Raw genomic sequence first — 12,216 nt, 5'->3', positions numbered from 1 at the left:
CTTCAAATCATTGTCAAATCACTATTTGGTTTTCTCAAGACACTTTGCATGAACAAATGGTACTCAAAATATTGTTTGTGATCCTTTAATCATTTTAAATTAGACTATGCATCAAATGCTTATCTACCACAAATTCAAATACCATCTTTGTTCACTAGTAGACTTTTTTTTTGAATTCCTTCTTACTATGTTCATATCTAAGCTTGTGCACTTGACCATAGCTTCCTCTCTATGTCCTCTACCTTTTGTTAACTGCACAACTTCCAACTCACTCTCTAACATCAATTATGACCAATTGATACTTTGCCTCTTTTGAAACTACTTAATTTAGGTAGGATGAGTCACAAAAAATCATTGACTTCAATGTCTCATGAGGTGCATCAAAATTCTATTCCTCCAAAACTATATAAGAGATTTCTAGATCCCTAGCTTTCACAAATGTTTCTTTGAATTTATCAACATGTTCTTTAATTGCTTCCTTCTGACTATTATCACTGCCATTTCCATTCCTTCTATCATTTATGTTATTGTTCCTTCTATAGTTAGGATTCCTATTGAAGCTTCTTCTATCCATTCTACAATATCTTGTTGTGTGTGTGAAATTATTACATAACTGATATATAGGTGTATTTCTTCTCTGATTGGTTCCATTCTGACTTTTAGGTGCTCTACAATTTTTTGCAATGTGTCTAGGTTTGTTACATTTGAAATGCAAAAACTAGTTATTTTCTCTATTAGGTCTCTCTGCATCATTCGATCTACTTTATGATCTCCCTCTTTCATTACCTGTAGGGATAGTGTTCCTAAACATTTTACTATTTACATTATTACCATCAAACTTAAGTTTCTTACAATCAACTACTTTATACCCATAAGCATGAAAATTATAACAATGGAAATTAGTAATATGCTTAAAAGACTTACCTATGCAATATATTTTCATATGACCAACTTCTTTGCATATGAAACATCTACCTCTGAACTCATGTCTTACTTCCTTGGGTGGTTCATCTTGCTCTATTTTCTTAGCATCATCATGTCTTGCTAACAAATCAACTAATCCTATTTCTTTTGATACTTCAATAGTTGTGCTTGATTCTATCTTACTCAAATTAGAATCTTTAGGGGATTCAATAACTAGATCTAGTTCTCTTTTAATTTCAACTTTTTTTTGCTAATTTCTCTCTAGTAAGATATCCAAGTCCTATCTTATCATAAGAAGGCCTCTGGTGAAATATTTGTTCATCAATCTTCTCAATACTAGAATAAAATTTCTCTAACTATTGCTTAGCTTGTTTTAATTCTCATTTCACAATGATATTGTACTTTTCTAATTATACATGCTCAATCTTGATAGTATCTAATTTATATGTTACTTGACTCAACTGAAATCTAAGGCCTGCATTCTTAGTTTTCAATTTAGGCTCACTCTTACTACCATCTTTCTTAAGACTCAACTTAAGTTCAACAATTTTCAATTCATGTTTGAAGATCTCATTTTCTTTCTTGAGATGTCCTACTACATCATTGTCACTAGTCTGCATAGTTGATTGTTGAAAATAGATTGATACAAGTATGATAAATGTGTTTCAATCATTGTTTTATCACTGATGTCAAACTTACTATTTACTTGTAAGACAACTACTTATATGATTTAAATACTATCACTTGTTTGATTGATGAAGAGGATTTGAACAAAATGATGTAACAATAGCACCTAGAGGAAAGATTGAGTTATGATATGAAAAGGAGTACATATTATAGTGCATTGATAAGCTACTTGAGGTTTCAAAGTTTAGTTACATTGATTAAGTTTAGAAGAACAAGTTAAGTGGAGTTTGTCTACCAAGCTTGACCGAGTGGATAGTAGGTGCTGAGGAAAGCTAGTGCAAGTCAAGTAGAAAATTAGTTAGAGCTAGGCAAAGTCAATTTTAGTTTAAGCCAATTGAAACAATTGATGTCGAGTAAATTTTAGTTGATTTCAAGCACCAACAAACTTTAGTTTATGCCAAGTGATCTTATAATGGATACCAAGCAATGTAGTAAATGCTCAAGTTTGATTTCTTGGATTATGTGAGCCATGTGGAAGATAAGATTGATGAGTTGGTGGTACAGAATTCATGGTGAATCGTTCTAGGTGAATTCAAAGAAGATAAAAGGAGAAGGTTCTAGAAGGGAATGAAATGAAATAAGGAGTAGATTACTTGAATCCAGCCTAATCTGTCATAACCCTAAATTGGATAATGGAAGATGAATGGAAAAATATCTTAATTCTCTAATTATAGAGGTGGTTGGTCAAAAGCAAGGTTGGTTATGTGTGTGAACCTAAGGAAGACAAGGAGTCTAGGGTATTGCTTCATTCAATGACCTAACAGGAGAGTCTACAATGGCAAGAAAAGAAAGAAGGCTTAAGGGTATAGATGCTTGAAGGGTGAACAAGCTATCAGAGTTGAAGTGTGTGAAAGCTAAGAAGAATGGAGAACTGAAACATAGATTTGTAATCTTTAAATGGAGTTGTAAGTTTATATCAAATCAAGCCTTAGTGTTACTCTCTAATAATTGTATTAGTCTAGGGTAAATCCTTTGGATTAAGGTTGACCTAACAGTCATTTGTAAATCTTTTAACCAAGTGAAATTTCAAGTGAATGATCTAAAGTACTTCTAACAAGGCTCACTCCTAATAGGGTGATTGAAATCATTTAATCAGGTCACATTTAATAGTGTGCATTGTAACCTTTAACAGGGTTGGACTTTCACAAGGCATCACTTCAAAAGAGTGAGAATGAGTACCATGTTACTGGTGGTTTTTCTCAAAATGGGTTTTCACATTAAATCATTGTGTTAAATTTGTTATTGAATCTATTATGTTTCATGTTTACATTTCTACAAATTGATTTGTAGTAACCTACAAGTTTGAGTGATTACATAATTTAATGGATGCATGCATGATGAAATTTGTTTTATGGATATGGGTCCACTAAGATGTGAAAATTTTTATTTGTACATATGGACTTTGGATAACTAATTCACACCCCCCCCACCAAAGTTATTCTAAATAATTCCAACAATTGGTATCAAAGCATCTGCTTAAGAAAACTAGTTTGAAGGTACTAGAAGCACAAAGATTAATATGTCAAAAAGAGAAGTACCCACTTGCTTAATAGAGATAGCTTTCTTGCATGGTAAAGTCTGATGAAGCTACACCTTGGAGGACTTGGAGATCATGTACAATCTACCATTACTGTTGAGCATATTGTTCCTGTTGGAGCCCTAACTGTTGAAGATCTAGAAAAGAAGCAAAAACACAACCAAGAAATATTGGAGATTGCCTCTACCCCGAGCTATGTTGAGTTTGCTGATATCAAAAGTCTTGACAATGCAAAGAAAATGTGGGATGATCTTCACACTATCTATGGAGGTGAAAAGAATGTTCTAAGAGGCAAATCTAAGAGTCTTAGAGGTAAGTTTGATGATATGAGAATGCAAGAAGGTGAAAATATTGCTCAATATTTCTCAATAATAAAAGATTTATATGAAATAAGAGGAGCTATTAGTACAATAGATGATGATATAGTACTAAGCAAAGTTTTAAGAACATTAATGCCTATTATGTTGTTAGAGTTTCTACAATACAAGAACTGAGATGTATACCAAGGAATACTCTAAGTCTTGAAGGTTTGGTAGGTAGGCTCACTGCTTTTGAGCTATCTAGCTTTGATAATTATAAAACTAAAAATATGTAATCTACTTTCAAATCTAAGTTGTAATTGAGGGCCCATTTGTTTGTTGGCATAGGAATAGAAAATTAGAATAGGAATGGAAATGGGGAATGGGAATAGAAAAAATGCAATTCTAATCCTACTTGGTTCACTTGGAATTCGATGGGAATATGTTAATCCATTGTTTGGTTGTACAAAAATGGAATAGGAATAAGGTTAAATTTTGTATTTTTAAAAATATTTCCCTTAAATTTTTTTAGTTTATTATTTTTTTGTTAATTTTTTCAATAATGGTAAAATAGTTAATTTATTTACATTTTTATTTTATTTATTAAAGTTAATGAGAAATATTATTTATTTATTTATTTTAAATAAATAGATATAATAAAAAATATTATAAAAAATATTATAAAAAAAGGTTTTTAAAAAATAAAATGTTAGAAAAAAAATTACAATTAAAAAAAAAAAATCAAATTGGGAATAGGAATGACCCATTAAAATAACAACTATTTTTGGAATGGACATATGCTCATTTTAGGGGCAAAATTGGAATATGTTTTCCTATTCCCTATTTTGATTTGGGGTACCAAATAGAGAATAAATTTTGTATTCCAATTTTTCTATTCCTACTCTAGCAAAAAAAAAGGCCCTAAAGGAATCTACTGAGAAGAAGAAGAAAAAAAGAAAAAATATGTATCCAGTGATAGTGATATAGATGAGGAAGATGTAGATCAACTTGAAGCACTACTGGTAAGGAGATTTCATATAGGTAAAGGAAAGTTTAAAGGTAAACTAATATCATTTGTTTTAATTGCAATGAGGTTGGTCAAAATGTTGTTAAATGTCTAGAAAAGAAGAACTACAGAGGTAGAGATAAGTACAAAAGTACAAGAGATGAAGATAGCAAAGATTACAAAGACAAAGGAAAGAAGTCTTGCTACATTATTGAAGAGGAAACAAAAGATGGATCTAAAGATCATGATGATGAAGTGGTGGATGTTGCAAAGAAGGATGAATCTAATGAAGATGAGGCAACTTCACTTGTGCCTTATGTGAACAAGAATGATAGATGGATCATTGACAGTGGATGTGCACATCACATGACTAGAGATAAAAGTAAGTGCATTACCTTAAATTTTTATGATGAAAATAGTGTAAGATTTGCTAATGATGCACCATGTTTGATAAAAGGAAAAGGTTTTATCAAGCTCACAGAAAAGATTTTATGTGACAATGCTTACTATGTTGAAGAACTTAACTATAATTTGTTGAGTGTGTCACAACTAAATAATTTAGGATGTAAGGTTGAGTTTAAAACCAAGATTGCTAAGATATATGACACTGATAGAAAATTGATTGGAAAGGGTGTTCAAACTAGAGGTATTCTATTTTACCTTGATATAGAGGATGCTATTTGTTTAGTTATAGAATTTGATTATGTGTGGCTATGGTAGAAGAGATTATGTCATGTAAATTTTGATAACCTAGTTAGTATCAATAACATGAGAAAAGTTTGAGGTTTGCCTAAGTTGAAGAAGCCTGACAATATAATGTGCAAACAAAGTCAATTAGGCAAGATAACAAAGTCAAGTTTTAAAAGTAAAACTCATACCTCTAAAGGAATACTAGAGATTGTTCATACTAATTTGTGTAGACCAATTGAAGTACAAAGCTACAAAAGAGATAAGTACATTATGCTACTTGTTGATCATCATTCTAGAATGATGAAAGTTATGTTTCTAAAGTAGAAATCAAATGCTTTCCAAGTGTTTAAGTGGTATTTAGCAAGAGTTGAAAAGAAAATAGGTAAAAGTATGAAATGTTTGAGATCTAACAGAGGAGGAGAATTTACATGAAATGAGTTTGAGATATTTTGTAATGACAGAGGAATTAAAAGATAGACATCTACTCCTACAACCCTCCACAAAATGGAATTGTTGAAAGGAGGAGCAGGTTTGTAATGGATTGTGCTAGGACACCCATGATGGAGAAGAATGTTGTTTTGAAATACTAGAGAGAACTTGTAAGTATAGTTTTTTATACCTTGAACCATGTACAAGTCAAGAAAGGTACTCATTCAACACCTTTTGAACTATGGTATGGATACTCAACCAATGTAAAATATTTTAAGGTATTTGAAAGCAAGTGTTATATTCTCAAAGATTTTAGAAATGGTAAACTAGATGCAAAAAGTGAAGAAGTTATATTTCTAGGCTATTCCACAAGAAGTAAATCTTCTAAGTATTTAAATACTAACACTAACAAAGTTGTGAAAAGTGTAAATTTCAAATTTAATGAATATATAGAAGTGTATGAGGCTAAACCTATGAAGGAACCAAAATAATACAAATTATTTGACTACTTTTATGAAGGAATGCCTACTAAAGAAGATGTTGTAAATCAAATTCCAAACCAAAAATAAGTTTTAGTGACTGTCGAGTCACATACTATGAATGTCAAGTTGCATTCAGGAACCAAGCTACATTTAGGTGTTGAGTTACAAAATGAATTTGACACACATTTTGATTATGAGATTAGTGTACATGAAAGAGATGTTGAACTACTTGATAGAGAGGTACATAGTGATTCAAAAGTTGAAAGACCAAATATAGAATCTAGAGCTAAACCAAGATTGTCTAAGTATGACAAAAGACATCACCCTACTGCACAAATAATTAGATAAAGATGCTAGACCAATGACAAGGAAAAAGTTGAGAAATGATACATATTTGTTGAGCATAAAAGAACTCAAAATAGTGAAAGATGCCTTAAAAGATGTGGATTGGAGAAAAGCCATGGAAGAAGAAATTGAACAAATTGAGAAAAGTAAGACATGGACTCTAGTTCCTAGACCAAAAGACAAAAATGTGATTGGCACCAAGTGGGTATACAGAAACAAGCTAGATGAAAATGGTGAAGTCACAAGGAATAAGGCAAGATTAGTTTGTAAAGCATATGCAAAAGAAGAAGGGCTTGAGTATGGAGAAACCTTTTCCATTGTTGCTAGATTGGAAGGAGTAAGAACTCTACTTGCTTACTCTGCATACAAAGGTTTCAAAGTTTATCAAATGGATGTTAAATCTACATTTTTGAATGGTATATTAGAGGAAGAATTTTATATAGAATAGCTTGAAGGATTTTTTGATGCCAACAACAAGAATATGGTATGTAGATTACACAAAGCTTTATATGGTTTGAAGTAAGCACCAAGAGCATGGTATGAGAGACTTCATAATTATCTTGTGAAGATTGGATTTGAGAGGACTAATGATAACAACAATCTGTACTTGAAGATAGAGAAAGGAAAAGGTATTTTGTTATCTAAAATTTTTGTTTATGATATCATATTTGGAGGTCAAGATACTTTATGTAATGTTTTTGCAAATGAAATGAAGCAAGAATTTGAGATGTCCATGTTTGGAAAGATCAAGTTCTTTGTGTGTTTGCAAGTACATTAGATAAAATATGGTATATATATCACTTAAAAAAAGTATGTTAAGGAGATACTAAAATTTTGGATTGGATGATTCTATGCTAGTAAGTACACCTACGGTGATAGGACATAAATTGTCAAAGAATAATGATTCAGCTGAGGTGAACCAAATATTATATAGGTCTATGATTGGAAAATTACAATATGTAGTACATAGTAGACCTGATATTGCATTATCTATAGGGATAGTTCCAAGATTCTCTACTAATCTTAGAGAGAATCATTTGATGGTTGTAAAGTGAAAAATGAGATATCTAAAAGGAATAGAGGAGTATGGTCTATGTATGCATGGAATGTGGCCTCTGTTAACACATACACTTCAACATAGTCATTACCTGAAAAGTCATCCTGGAATAAACATTGAATTGTTTATCCAAGATACCTAACAGTTCGACCCGTTGCCTTCTATCTAGAAGAATTTTGCCTATTAATGTCCTCAGATTCAAGGTGTAGGCAACCAAACCTTCTAAGAACAAAGGATTTAAAGAAAACTAATCTTTATGAGTGTGAAAACTAATCTAGAATGATTATGCAACTAATTTAAGAACTTGTGAAAGAAACTATATTAAATGTATGCATATTAAGAGCTAAATGAAATTAAACTAAGAATGTAAAGATATGAAAATGTATGAGCTAAATGAGTATGAAATGCAGCAGCAATTCGATATCAATCCAATTTCACCTTTGTAATAAGGAATTATGAGTCCCTTAAATAGAATCCAGGAATGGATCAATGGTAAGGATCAACCCTAATGAACAGATAGGATTAGACAGAAGATTCAGTTAAGATAGAAGCTTCCCTGGGCATGTGAAATGAACTATTTCAAATCTAAGTGTGATGAGTAGTTACTGAACTTATCATAAGTGTGAGAGCAAGTTAACTAGATTGATTCTAATTTCAAGAGATTATTCACTCAAAGTTTCCATTTAGAATTGAAGAGAGGATTTTGGAGATATTATTTAATTTAATAAAGTGAGATATGATCTCATAAATGCCTTTTCCATTTAATTAAATAATTTCCTTAAATTAATTGAAATAAGCATAATTATTAAATTAAATAAATTTAATTCCTTAGTACATTAGCCTTAGGTGATAATTTAATTTAATAAAGTATAAATACTTTAGATTAAATTAAATCTTAATCAAATAGGTTTAATGCGACTAATATGAGTAAATACTATAGAAATTAAATAATAAGTATGATGAATGCAAATTAGGGTTTTGTACATTTGACAATTAAGTTAAGTAAAGACAATCAGAATGAGAATTGCCTAGTGATGTAGGACTTAGGATTGATTGAAATAGACCAAAATAGACTACAAGAAAATTGAGAAATTTGAATTAAAAGCCTATACTGATGTTGATTAGGCTAGAAACATTGATGATAGAAAGAGCACCAGTGGAGGAGCATTTTTCTTAGGCAAAAGGCTCATTAAGTGGACTAGCAAGAAACAAAACTACATTTCTCAATGTACTATTGAAGTTGAATATGTTGTTATTGTAGTAAATTGTACATTGTATGGATCAAACAACTACTCAAAGGTATGAAGGAGGAAATCACTAAACCTATGATACTTTATTGTCATAATACAATTGTTATAAATATATCAAAGAATCATGTGATGCATACAAAGACTAAGCACATTGCAATCAAGTATTATTACTTAAGAGAATTAGTTCAAGATAAATAGGTGAAGATGGAATATGTAAACACCAAAGAACAAATTGTCGATATCTTCACAAAAGAATTACCTAAGGATGCTCATGAGTATCTAAGAGGTAAACTAAAGATGATACCCCTATCAAAGGCAATCTAAGAAGAATGAGATGTGCCCTACATCAAACAAGCTTATTGACATATGTTATGTGTTGATACAGTAGATCTTACTTTAGAAGCTTCCTAAAGTAATCAAAGAGCTGGCTTTACAAATCAATCACAAGCAAGGTGATCAAGAGAGAAACTAATACTATTAATATTTCCATATTTCATATAATGAGTCTTTTTCATTGTTGTCAAAGAGGGAGACATAAAAGGAAACTGAATAGAAAACTGAGAGATTATTATCAAAGAGGGAGAAATCCTAACACACATAAGTATGAAGATGAAATTCTAACTATTGAGAGAAAAAGTGTATCTGTTGATTACATCTACCTAGTAAGACAGAGATAATGTAGAGGGAGACATAAGAAGTAATTTAGAGGGAGTCATAAGGATGAGTTGATTATCTTTTGATCTAAATAGAATAGAATTTTGAATTTTGTAACCTATTCAGAAGATGAAAGTTGTTGATAGAGGGAGAGATTTCAATAGAAGGAACTATTTTTTTTTTTTGTATTTTGTTGGTCTTACTGCTTAAACCTAGTCAATTTGGTTGATTAGTTTGGTTTTCCATCAATTCCAAAGAGGGAGATTGTTGAAAATAGATTGATGCAAGTATGATAAATGTGTTCCAATCATTGTTTTATCATTGATGTCAAACCTACTATTTGTTGGTAAGACAATTACTTATATGATGTAAGTTCTATCACTTGTTTGATTGATGAAGAGGATTTGATCAAAATGATGTAGCAATAGCACCTAGAGGAAAGGTTGAGTTATGATATGAAAAAGAGTACAAGAATCAGCTAAGACAGTGATATTATAGTGCATTGAAAATCTACTTGAGGTTGCAAACATTGGTTACACTGATTAAGTCTAAAAGAACAAGTTAAATGGACTTTGTCTACCAAGCTTGATTGAGTGGACAGTAGGTGCCAAGCAAAGTTATTGTAAGCTGAGTAAAAAATCATTTAGAGCCAAGCAAAGTTAATTTCAATGTAAGCAGAGTGAAATAGTTGATGCCAAGTAAAGTTTAGTTGATGTTAAGCACTAGTAAACTTTAGTTCATGCTGAGTGATTTTATAGTGGATGTCAAGCAATGTAGTATTTGTTGAGCATTAGAAGCCAGTTAATGTCAAGTGTCAGCATTATGAGAAAGATCAAGAATTTCATGAATCTAAGACAAGAAGTTTGATTTCTTAGATTATGTGAACCATGTGGAAGATAAGATTGATGAGTTGGTGGCACAGAATTCATGGTAAATCATTTTAAGTGGATTAAAAGAGCATTGAAAGAGAATTTTTCTAGATGGGAATAAAATGAAATAAGGGGTAGATTCATTGAACCCTACCTAATCTATCCTAACCCTAAATTGGATGATGGAGGATGAATGAAAAAATATCTTAATTCTCTATTTATACAGATGGTTGGTTAGAAGCAAGGACAGATATGTGCAAGAACCTAAGGAAGACAAGGAGTCTAGGGTAATGCTTCATTTAGTGACCTAAGAGAAGAGTTTGCATTGGAAATCAAAGAAATAATGTTTAATGGTATGGATGCTTGAAGGGAGAACAACCTATCAAAGATAAAGTGTCTGAAAACCAAGTAGAATGGAGGACTGAAATAGAGATTTGTAATCAACAAATGGAATTATAAATTGTTGTCGGATCAAACCTTACTGTTACTCTCTAATAATTGTATCAGTCTAAGGTAAATCCTTTGGATTAATGTTAACCTAATAGTCATTTGTAAACCCTTTAATTGGGTTACATTCCAAGTGAATGATCTAAAGTCCTCTAACAAGGCTCACTCCTAATAGGCTAATTGAAATCATTTAACTAGGTCACATTTAATAGTGTGCATTGTAACCTTTAATAGGGTTGGCCTTTCATAATGCATCACTTTAGAAGAGTGAGAATGAATAGCATGTTACTATTGGTTTTTCCCAAATTAGGTTTCAACATTAAATCATTTTTTCAAATGTGTTATTGAATCTATTATGTTTCATGTTTACATTTTTGCAAAATTGATTTGATAGTAACCTACAAGTTTGAGTGATTGCATAATCTAATGGATGCATGCATGATGAAATTTGTTTTATGGATATGGGTTCACTAAGCTATAAAATGTTTTATTTTTACATATGGTCCTTAGATAGCTAATTCTCCTCCCCCCCCCCCCCCCCCCCCATTATTCTAAAGAATTCCAACATTGATTCCTTGCCATATTTCTAGATCATCAATCTTGTCTTTCAGTTTGGAAATCTTCATACCTATCTTTTAGGTTATCTCCTTCTTTTGTAAGAAGGTCAATCTATTCAAGATCTTCTTCAAGGTTTTTCTTTAACTATTTCATATTCATAGGGATCTTATTGAAGCTGTTAAACTTCTTCAAAGAAACTAGGCTTTGATACCAATTGTTAGAAATAGATAATATTGAGAGGGAGGTGAATTTGTATTTTACAAGATTTTTTCCACAACTGAGTATTGTTAATTACTTTATAACTTGCATATGAAAGTAAACCAACACTATTGAACAATAAATATAACCATGCACATAGACAACTCATAACACCATTATTTGTTAACTAGGGAAACCTTGGCTAAGGGGAAACCCCAATGGGGATGATATCCACAAGATGATTCGCCAAACAAAAGGATTATTTTAAGGATATTGACTCTGTTAGGAGTCTATGAAGTACATATAGTGCCTTGAGTGCTTGTTAGAGGACTAGGCCTTGTTAGAAGCCTCAACCATTTTAGGAGTTTCTTCAACCCTGTTAGGAGTTGGTAGATCAAATATAATGTATGCAAGAAGAGCCCACTAGGCCCTAACATGCATTTATATAGTTCTTCACAAGAGTAGATATACATACAATACTTTCTGAATATTGTAATTCATGCTTGCTCTGATCATACATTAGATCTTGCATTAGTATATCATCTCATCGAATTCACATCTATCACAAATATCGCATTGATCACACACTTATCTACACAAGATAAGATCTCTACTTATACTTTGCAAATTAAAAAATCTTTTCTTAGTCAGCCTTCATGTCTTCACACACTTGAGATATTATAAAATAGCTTATGGATTGTGTGTACTAGAAAATGTGACCTGCAAGAAGCATGGGTTAACAAATAAACACTAGTTTTAAAATCTTCAAAATGCATCAAACATT

Source organism: Cupressus sempervirens, chromosome 5 (assembly GCF_028749045.1).
Source record: "Cupressus sempervirens isolate cs-2001-9-10 chromosome 5, ASM2874904v1, whole genome shotgun sequence".
In the NCBI taxonomy this organism is placed as follows: Eukaryota; Viridiplantae; Streptophyta; class Pinopsida; order Cupressales; family Cupressaceae; genus Cupressus; species Cupressus sempervirens.
Note: the sequence above shows the minus strand (reverse complement) of the source record.